The following is an 11,447-nucleotide window of genomic DNA, read 5'->3' on the forward strand; positions in this document are numbered from 1 at the left end:
CGCACCTGTGATCTCGCCACCAATCTGTATGACCAGCTAATGGAAAAGGGAAAAGATTTGGTGGCATTCTGCCTTGCTGTGGATGAGACCCGCCTCTTACGATTAATCGAGTAAAATAAAAAATTTAACAAAATAAAGTATTGGTAAATCTGGTGTAACAGCAGTGTTACTTCCCTAACAGATACTTTTTTGTAGTTTAGAAAACTAACCTGTAATAATAACAGCTCACTTTCTAAGTTAACCTGACAAGTTATACAAAAATCTAAAATTAATTTCAATTTACCGTAATAATAAGAGGCAGGCTAACAAATACGTTTATTAAAAATGTCTATGATCCAGCTTTTAGTTTATGTATTAATCTTCAGTTTGATAGATGAACTCTCACGTTGCCCCATACATGTCAAGCTTTGAGTTTGAGAATATGGGAAATGTCGCCTTAAATGGTGGTGGTGGGCCATAATTTAACAGTTTGTATATGTTAAATTATGGGGGAAAAAACTGTTCAATTACAGAACAATTATGCTGGAAATTCCATAAAAAACCAGAAAATGTATTGGCAGAAAATTACCAGGATATTTCCCTGTTTTTTTACGAAAAAATTTGAAATAAAATACTGTTAAATTACGGGAGACTTCTGATGGAAATTCTGCAAAAAATTACCAGAATTACCAGGACATTTTCTGTTTTTTTTTTATTTTTTTTTTAAATTTCCATCAAAATATTTTCCATAATTTAACAGTTTTTTGTGTCAAATGTATCAATATTTTGTTAACCCAAAACTGAAATTCTCTGTCTTTTTACTCTTTTGTGATTTATTCACAAACTTTTTTTAAAAAACTTTGGACATTTCCAAATACTTTTGTCTTCCAAACCATTGAAGTCTGTATTCTATACCATATATTAATTATAGTGTAAAATATATTAAAGTTAATGTATTTAATATATTCTTAACATAATTTTGAAACAAAACTAAATTCTAAGTCCACAGTAAATGTAGTTGTAGAACACAAAACACTTAGTTTGAAAGTAGCTCATCATGCAAAGTGATGTAAAAATGAAACCATTCTACAATCAATTTGCAGACTTTATTTTGCAATTTAAGACCATAAATTGATGTCATCTAGTATTTATAACTAACCTTTGCTATTATATATTAAGAGTTAAATATATTCTTGAGCTTGCTAATGTTTATCTTAGGCACATCACAACTAATTTATTGCATTTTACTATACAAATTTCAATGTATGAATTAAATATAAAGCAATCTTGACTCTAGTCTTTGTAGTCAAACAGTTTTGTTAATTACTATAAGATGGAACATACAAAAAATTGCTTTGGAACATGAAAATCATAGTTGTAAACAGGACCAACATACTTCAAAATAAAAGTCAAAAAGCAAAGCTCTCGATTTACCGGTTGATCTACGTTCCCACCCTCATCTATGGTCATGAGCTTTTGGCCATGGCCGAAAGAACGAGATCACAGATACAAGCGGCCAAATGGGTTTCCTCTGTAGGGTGTCTGGGCTCTCCCTTAGAGATAGGGTGAGAAGCTTGCTCATCCAGGACGGACTCAAAGTAGAGCCGCTCCGTCCTGTTAAGAGGAGCCAGTTGAGGTGGCAAAACCTCCCTCCCGAGGGCGGATACCAGACGCCCAAACACACACAAAAAAAACCTCATCCAACCTGAAGGCACATTAGTCCAAAAGCCCTGAAGGAAGCAATTGGGCAGCCACTAAATAAAGTCCCAAGAGTCCGAGAGCCGGGCGACCGATCAGATGGAGGGCGGACTACATCTGGAGGGTGACCGGGCGGCTGCTGAAAAGCCGAACGGCTGCAGCCAAAGACAATAATCATCCAGCGGACGCCCAGGTGGTTGCCGCCGAGTCCTAAGCAGGTCACTTAATTTGTTCCTGTGACCCAATGGTCGCAGCAACACCCGAAGAGTCCAAGAAGAATGATCAGCTGACTACCACGTTCCTCCTCTCCTGTGCAGGAACCTCCTGTGAGTCCCGGTGGAGAGAACCAGGCGGCAAAGCCAGTGGTCGTTGACACCCCTTGTGGCATGTCACCGGCGAAGTCCAGAGACCCTGAAGGAGGAACAGGAGTGGAGGCCAGAACTTATGTAACTGGATCAAGATCAGGTGTGGAGGCAAGTAATGTATATATTTTCTTTTTCATTTCCCCTTACACATGAGTTTTTGTCAAGAAAAATATTTTGCTTTGTCTTTTTTTTTTGCTTCTCTCTTTTCTGCTTGCTGTTTTTCCCTTTGCTGTTTTTCCGCTGCATCGTTATGTTAATGAGGAGAGCTGCCTTTAAGACATTAAGAGATTCAGGTGTGGCTTTTGGCTTGTAAGTGTTACCTGAACTATGCAAAAATATACATATATTTATTCATGATTTCACATAAGGGGCAACTTCCTTTTCACTTAGAGCCAGGTTGGTTTGGAAAGCTTTTTTTCCCCTTTAACAAATTAAAGCATTATTTAAAAACTCCTTTGTTTTTAGTGTTTTTTTTAACTGCTAGAATACAGTTTTATAGATTTTTCTATTTTTCATAGTGCTCGTTAGCATTATGAGTAAAAGAATTGACATTCTGCTTCACACTGGAGATTAAACTGCTGTTCTGTATTGGCCATTTAATTACAAAAACACCAGCTCTGTGTGGAAAAAGGAAAGTTCCCTCCAGACAGCAGCTTATAGAAAATGTAATTAATATTTTTTTTTCTTCCCAATGTTGCTTCTCAGAGAAACCAGCCCATTGTGCAGCTGGAATAATTACCCATATGAGCTTCAGGGAGACTGGCTGTGTAGTTTAATGTGTCTTCAAGCAGATATATATTTGTTGCAACTTCGCATTTTATTTGTTCATATTATAATTATGTTTATTTTCAAGATGTGAATACATTTTGTGGCTAACAAAAGTACTTGAACCTTTTCAAATGTGTAACTATACAACAGACTTCATTTTGTCTTATTGGGATTTTACATGACAGATTAACATGTAGTAGGGTGTATGTAGTTGTGAAATGGAAAGGAAAGTTAAGCATGGTTGTCATGGGGGTTTTTTTGCAAATAAAATGGTTCAGTTCTATTACTCCCAACACAAAATGTGTTCACCTGAGTGAAGTTGGGCCCCCCACCTTCTTCAAATCAGACAAAATTGGTGTCAAACGTTCGTGCTACGTTTGTGCTGGTTTGTACCGCAAAAATTTTCGTTTGTGCCGCTATCATTTTAAAGATATAAAGAAATGTTTCTAGAGGTCATCCAAGGTCAACCATCCCCCCCACCTTCTTCAAACCAGACAAAATGGGTGTCAATCAACTCTGTTACGTTTGTGCTGGTTTGTGCAGCAAAATTTTTTGTTTGTGCTGCTTTGGCTTTGAAGATATTAATGAAAGTGTAAAGGTCAAAAGGTCAACCAGCCCCCCAACTTTTATGAAATCCAACTTTTTTTTATATCTTTAAAATGATAGCGGCACAAACAAAAAATTTTGCTGCACAAACCAGCACAAACGTAGCACAAACGCTTGACACCAATTTTGTCTGATTTGAAGAAGGTGGGGGGACCAACTTCACTCAGGTAATGCTTTCTCAAGATAAACGTAACATAACAATATTTACCACATGACCACAATTGTAAAACATGCAGTTTCCAGGTTCCCGAATTCCTCCTCACAGAGCAGCACTCCCCCAAGATTTCCCCACTCAGCTCCATCAGACTAGCCAGCATCAATTAGCAAACACCTGCTGGAAATGAACATACTTAGCAGCGCTGAGAAGTGCAATGCTGGTAAAAACGTTGCTAAAGGTTTTGATAAAGGAGCCATATTGTGATGACTTCCTGAAGGCGGAGTTTCTTAAAGAGACCAGGTGTTAAATTATGAAGTCAAATTTCTTTCCCACTCGCTGAGGGCTAATTTTTGGGTCAAAAAATGATCTGATGGGACAATGTTGTGTTCAAGTGCTAAAAAAACAGCAAGGCTATTCAAGCCTAACAGTAATAGGGTCTCGGTGCTAAACATGTTGGTTTCTGCATAGATTAACTAAAAGATTTGAAATTGTTTAATTTTTAAATTCAAAATGATTAGTTTCAAGAACTGGAAACTTAATTTAGTAAGAATGCAAAGAATAACCTTCATAACTCTGCAGGTTGAAAAGATTTTTTAGTGCAGTTATCTCTCAAAATTGAATGAATTTGTGTTTTTAAAAAAATATGTACACTTGGTTATTTATTTATTTATTTATTATACATGCCTTTTAAAAAAAAATTATTGATGTTTTTTGCCTGGTTTTTGCCTGGTTAGGGGCAATTTTTGAAATAAATAAAAAAATAATTTTTTTAATTTATTTATTTGCAGCTACATTGCTCTCAATTTTCAAAATCTAATTTTAACAAAAGTTATTAAAAAATTAACTCATGACATTCTCATTTATGTCAGTATGTTGACTTGACAGCGATGATTGGGAACAGGAGGGGGGCACAATGTAGATTGATAACGGTGAGTGGGGCAGAGAGCAGGTGGTTTCCAGCATAGACATAATATAAGAATAGACGCCTCATGGCCCGCTCTCGCCTATTGTCGTTGATGAGATTTAGGGCGGCCATCTTGGAGCGGTCCACCACTCCACTCAGCGTTATGTGTTTAGCAGCACAATGACGTATCAACGCATTTAATAGATCATAACACGCTTTTTGTTACTGGAAACCATATTCAAACATCTATCAAAGATACATTTATAAACAATTGTATTTTTTAAGTATGTTTTTAATACATAGTTCAGCATATTTAAATATGCTTAGTTGTCTATAACAATAGAATAGGAATGGAATATTCTGATATTGATGTATGACGAACATATTAAAAAGCACACAGCCGTTTATAATTTATTTAATAAATTATTTAGTAATCTCAATACATATTTATATAACTATACAAACACAAATAAATAATTAATAATGGCACAAATAAATAATGATTAATACTGAATAATATATATATATTGGATACATGTTTATATGCATGTATATATATATATATATATATATATATATATATATATATAGCTCCCAGGCCTCTGGTAGAGGACCCGAGCTCAGAGGATGAAACAGACCACCCGCGGAGGGTGAGAAGGGAATTTTTATATACGACGAGTTCTAGCTTCAGAGAGATTCAGCAGCTGAGGTTGAGTCCAAAATCCGATGTGAGATTCATTCGTGCTGCAGTGAATCCATCTCTCTTTATAGATTCTCCCTCTTCTTCCTCACATCGTGTCTTTAGGAAACTTTCAAAACAAAAACGGAAGATTTGGGATGTATCTTACTAGTGAAAGAATTACWYATAAATAATAGTCTTTACCACCTGTGTAAACTTTGCTGGTGAATGTTATAACACATAATATAAGTTTTATATTATATGTTACATTGTTTCATTTCTAATATAGAAAGGTAATGGCGCCTCCTCGAGCTCATTGGAAGCAGCGAGTACCTTTCATGAAGACCCAGCACCACCAAGAAAACATCAGGGAGGAAATTCTACTCAAATGAAATTCAGCCATTCAGAAACTGTGAGGGAGAGGGGACTTTTCTAGAACTGAAATGAACAAATAATAATAATACAACTCACATCTAATATGAGTCGATAAATGCTTTCTGGAATGTTCTTGATGGCTGTTGAGCCCGAGCTCGTGCGGGAGCTAGACTTTGAGGACTTTATTTAAAAACCTTTCAAGGAAAAAATAAGAAAGAAGAACTTCTAAAGGTAAGAGCCATTTTGCTTTCTGTGAGTTCAGTCGGATTGTGCGCCCAGATAATTAATATATTCTGCTTATTTGATATGCAGTTTGGAAAACATCATATTATGGTTTGACGCTGATGGTTGATTTAATGCTGTGTTCCGGTTCCCTGGGAAGTGAGAGAATTTCATCATGGCGCCGCCCTTAAGTGTTTTTTGCAGTATTTCTATAAGCAAACATCAATTTTAATTTGTTCAGTTTAGAGTTGCATGTAACATTGTTTGTAGATCACTTTAAAAGACTCATTTTTCCATCACATCCTACTGGATATGTAGCGGCCATATTGAAACGCAAAGTCCAAGTCATAACTGCGGGTAGTTGGAGTTGCTCCCTGTTTCCCAGTGGGAAATATGACTTCTGAGGGCGTTCCAGTCTGTTTTTTTTTTTTACTGGGAAGTTGGAATTTCCCAGTTCTGAGTACAACTGGAACGCAGCATAAGGACAGTAATTGGCTCTTGGAGTGTGTGAAGTTGCCCAGCTCATTAGTGGCTGTTCTAATGCAACCTGCACTGAGCTGTGTTATGTAATGGCATGGTTATCTTGAGTCTGTAACATTTGAGCTGAACTGGTTTGCTTTCTGCTCGGGTGATTATTAGTGAACAATTTATTGCCATAATTTTGTGTCATGCTTTGGCTTGGAATTAATTACTTGATTTATTGTATCGTTCTGTGATTTGTGTGTGAGATGGCAGTTCTTGGTTTCTCATACTGGAAAGGCTTACTTTCAGTTGGACGAGTCATTCGGCTTTTGAACATTTCAATATGTGTTTATGTGTGTGTGAAGTCAAAGGGTTTAAGTGCCTGGAGCTTGTTTGGTGTCATATGGCCATAAATGTTGTTTCATTACTGAGCATATTGACTCTGTAACAATTAGAAAGTATCACATGACTTGTGGTTGAAAATGTCTATGTTGGAGCAAGAATTTTAGATTTTAATCAGCTTTGGCTAGCTTTGCATCAGTGCTAATACTAAAGTCATGCTAACAAGCGGAGCTACTTAACTCTGAGGAGGCAGTGGTTGCTAAGACCAGCACATTTCTGCTTTGACTGTCAGAGAAAATGTGTACATGCCTCCTTTATAGAATAGACATAAAAAAATGTAATAATACACACAAATGTTTTATGATTTGATCACAAATCTTTTTCAATTATAGCAGGATTTCCTACATGCTCATATTTGCGCATTTATACTAACTATAATCAGAGTTTGAAATGAATTAAAATATCATGAAACATTCAAATTTACTTTATGCTGAAAACCCAACATCTCTGGGTCCTGTCTGTCTCTCTGCACGCTACTGTGCGCTGCGCTGCTTTCAGTAGTGAAGTAAAACTACAGACGACTGCCTGAAGTAGAGGGAGAGAAGGTGAATGAAATATATTTTAAAGAAGATGAAGTTGAATGCATTTTTATTTTGTTCAAACCTGTGAAAACAACCCTAATGTTAATGTTTGCTGCATTTGAACTACAGTATTTAATTAATATAGTTTGACCTTCATTCGTAATGTTATACGTTTAAAGGCTCCCTGATTACGGTGTTCAATAAGCAGCTTCGTGTCACCGCCCTGCTTCAAGGCATTTTGTTTCCACTTCATCCTGGTTCATCATTTAAACATCCGTTATTGCTGTCATTTAAGAATTTTAATCTGGCAAAACACACATGATGAGAAACAAACATTTTTTTAGAGGTCCAGTAAATGATTAGTGCTGCTGCAGGAGTTACTGATATTTATAAATTAGATTCAGGATTAGAACATTAACAAACTCAATAAGTGGAGCTCTATGATTTAGGAGCAGGGGAAGAACATTCTTAAACTTTACAAATAAAATGGAACGGAATTTGAATAGTTTGAATAAATTCTAGTATGAGAATAACATTTTTCTTTTCTTTTTTTTTTTTTGCAACTGCTGAAATTGAATAAGTTGTCGCTGGGAGCTGGAGTTGCAAGAGAGCGTTCTGTGTAGACGTGCTGTGGTGGTGTTGGAGTGAGACGTGGTGGCGCACGCGGCTCCCTCCCTGTTGGTGGGATTTCAGCTTCCTGTCAGCCTGCAGCAAACAGCTACAGTATTTGGAACAGCAGGAGGTCTGTCCCACATAGCTGCTGACCCAAAACGTGCAGACTGGCGGCAATTAGAGCCACCATATGCAAAGCGCAGGTGACACACACTCTGCAAGAGTTTCAATTTGTAACGAGGTTCCCCTGAGCCATTTTTTCTTTTTTTTCTTTTTTTGTTTCTCTATTCCAAAACAAGCAACGGGGATGAGATAATGATGCAGTGATTTTTTTTCTTCTTTTTTTTTTGATTGCAACAAGTTACTGTCAGGCTTGTTTTTTTTGTTTGTTTTTTTTTTAAATTGTTTTGTTTACTAAGTAATCAAACCTGAAGCAATTTTGTGAATATTTTCATTTCACAGTTGCTCATCGGGAGTGTCAGAAGACAAAGAGTCTGATGTTTCTGTTCAAAGAGGAACTCTTAATGATTCACCAGCAATTCTGTTTGTTCAAAACGTTAAAGCTGTAACCTGTAGGGGAGGACAAAGCATTAGTATTACCCAAGGTGTAAATGTTGCAGCACTTTGCATCATATTTTGTCAAATTACAATCATAGACCTCAGTGGATTTTTATGGGATTTTATCTGAGCTCATCCATTGGTCCAGAATGACCACTCATCAGACTGTTGAGGCTTCAGTCAGAGGTCTGCACAAATCCCGCTGTAACCCACACTGCTACAGGAGGCCCTTCTTCCTGAGGAACCTTAGTTGCTTGGATTTTTCTTAAAAAAAAAAAATAATCAAAGAATTTTATAAAATCCATCCATCCATTTTCCATACACCATTATCCCTTAGTGGGGTTGGGAGGGGTGCTGGTGCCTATCTCCAGCTAACGTTCCAGGCGAGAGGTCACCCTGGACAGGTCGCCAGTCTGTTTTTTCAAAATATAATTTTACAAAAATATTAAGCAGACTAAAATGGATTTCTAAGCATTTTCAGTCGATTCTGAATCGCCAGGACTAGGAATTGCGAATATATATATATATAATTTATTATTTGAAACAATTGTGTCTCTGATAAAAACATCCGATTTCCCTTTGGGATTAATGAAGCATTTTTAAATTTCTGATGGAAACTTTTTACATTCAGTGAAAAGATGCATTATCTCCATTTAAAAAAGGACTTTGCCATCACCAAACCTTAAATTGAAAGAAGAAAACTAAAATCAGTTCCCACAATTGATTGGTAGTGAATGCTATCTGTCCTGGTCCTTTAGCTCAATGGTCCCCAACTCCCGGTCTGTGGACCAATTGGTACCGGGCCGTGCAATAAATAGTGAAATATTAAGTCTGGTTTATACGGAAAGATTTAAGAATTATCAGCCGATTCTCCAAACCTCTGTGACCACAGAGCTGATAAAAGTCCAACAGGTTTGATTGGTTCGTGTGTCCAAGGCAGGAGCAACACAAACCGATTCCAGTTACGAACATCSCGATTCCAGAGGATAATCCAGTAAAACCCCCAACATAGCGGGAATTTAGAATAACCAAACACGAATGACAATGTAGAAGCAATAGTGATAGTTTGTGGAGTCATTTTAAAGATAAAAGACGTAATAAAAAGAAAAGGCGGTGGATAAAAGACGACGGTAGCAGCCGCTCTATTTGCTGCACTATGATTTGGAGGTGAATGTTTTTTCATAGTTAACATTTTTAACTGAATAAACATAATAATGACCTTTAGATTTAATAATAAACATTTCCACATATCATCTCCGATATCCACGAAACTCAGTGGCTCGATATGTCAGCTGTTTGGGATTCCCCTCTGTTCTGACGTCACCGCGCTTTTTGATTGGCTACCTGTCACATTCAACAGGTTGTATTCTCGTTCCAAGTCAGGAAAAACTCCACAGGCTGCGATAAAAGGGCCAAGACAACCCAAATAGGGCATATTCAGGATTTAGCGGGAACACCAACATCCCCACCCTCCCGGGCCGCAGCAAAACTTTCCAAATCTTCACCGGTCCGCGGTAATACAAAGGTTGGGGACCACTGCTGTAGCTCACATGGAACCCCATATTATCGGCAATATAATGTTCCATAGCTCAGAATGCCTTGTTCCCTCCCACTAAGGAATGATAGTTTACCTCTGAATTTTCTGCTTAAAACTTCATTTTCACCATTCGGTTTCTTCAAATGGTCTCTGTTCCTGTTTATTCTGTCCTTCATGCTTTGCTTTGTCCTTTGACCTGACCTCCAGGTCACTTTTTTTATTTGTACTTGCTGACTGAAACTACCTACACCTTCCGCCACACTTCGTGCTGATTTTCCTGTTTGAACGAGTTTTAGAATCTTTTCCACAGTTTTAAATAACAAGTTCTTGTGGCCATGTTTTAATTTCAGTCAGCCCCAGACTTTTGCTCAGCTCTCCAAATGCTCTTCTTTAACACTCTTAATTTGCCAGATTAGATTTGAGCAGGTGTTTGTCTCAGGAATGCGGCTTTCAGCAAAACTAAGAAATTGCATATTTTTGTTTTCTTGGTCTAAAAAAAGACATCTATCTATTAGTTTGTGGTATGTTTTCCACAATCAGAATATCCTGCTGTCAAAACATGTTTTGTTATTTTTGCTCTTTTGCTTTTTTTGTGACTGAACATCCATAATACACTGAACCTTTCACTTCAGTGTGCCTGTTTTTCTCTACCTGTCGTCTTTCAATATTATATTTAGAACTGACTCCATAAATTTGTATTTGTGTTACCCCTACTTGCCTTGCAAAAGTATTCATATGAACTCAACTTTTACAATTTGTGTATAATTTATTTGAATTTGATATTTTTTATGTGAAGAGACTGAAATTTTACTTGACCCTAATTGTTCCGTTCTCTATTCATGTCCTGTAAGGTTGTATTTTTTTATAGCGTTGTACTAATGAAGTGTGCTAAAATGAACAAAGACCATCTTGTGTAGTGAAGCGACAGCAATAAAAGCAGGTACCAGACTACATATGAGTGAAATGGCCCTTTAAGACAACTGTTTACATGTTGAATTGCTTTAATTCCTTTTGTAAAACACATTTCTGGTCTCGTTTAGAAAAAAAAAAAGAAACCATGGGCGACACAGAGCATCACATCTCATAGAACTCGTGAGAACAAAAACGTTTTGTGCTGTTATGACGTCATCAGGAACGAACAGTTTGGTTTTCTCAGCTTGAGCTCGATCAGGTCTAACGGCAACCATTTTCAGCTTTTTGCTAACATCATTTGACAATTCACAGTATTACACTGAATTCAATGGTCGGTCAGAGCGGAACGTTTGCCCAAGAACTCCCCACTCAGGATGCTTGACGGAAATGTCCACTCCAAAAAGCAGATCTGTGTCTTTTTATTGTACGGTAAATATCTTCTGATGTCCCACGTTGAGCGAAGACTGTAGAGGGGAGCGGCGGGCGACGCGGGTCACCGCTTTCATTTCACGGACAGCGGGGGCGTCTTCACCTGGAGCCCCCCGTCCGTGTCCCACTGGTTCCATAGCAAAATGGCTCACAAACTCTTTTTATAGATATCTGTTGTCTTTGCGACAAAGTCCACATACATTTATAAAATATAAACTTGTCTCAATCTCTTACTGCTTCACAGAAAAAAATTACTTGATT

The sequence above is a fragment of the Poecilia reticulata genome, linkage group LG22, assembly GCF_000633615.1.
Source record: "Poecilia reticulata strain Guanapo linkage group LG22, Guppy_female_1.0+MT, whole genome shotgun sequence".
Classification (NCBI taxonomy): Eukaryota; Metazoa; Chordata; class Actinopteri; order Cyprinodontiformes; family Poeciliidae; genus Poecilia; species Poecilia reticulata.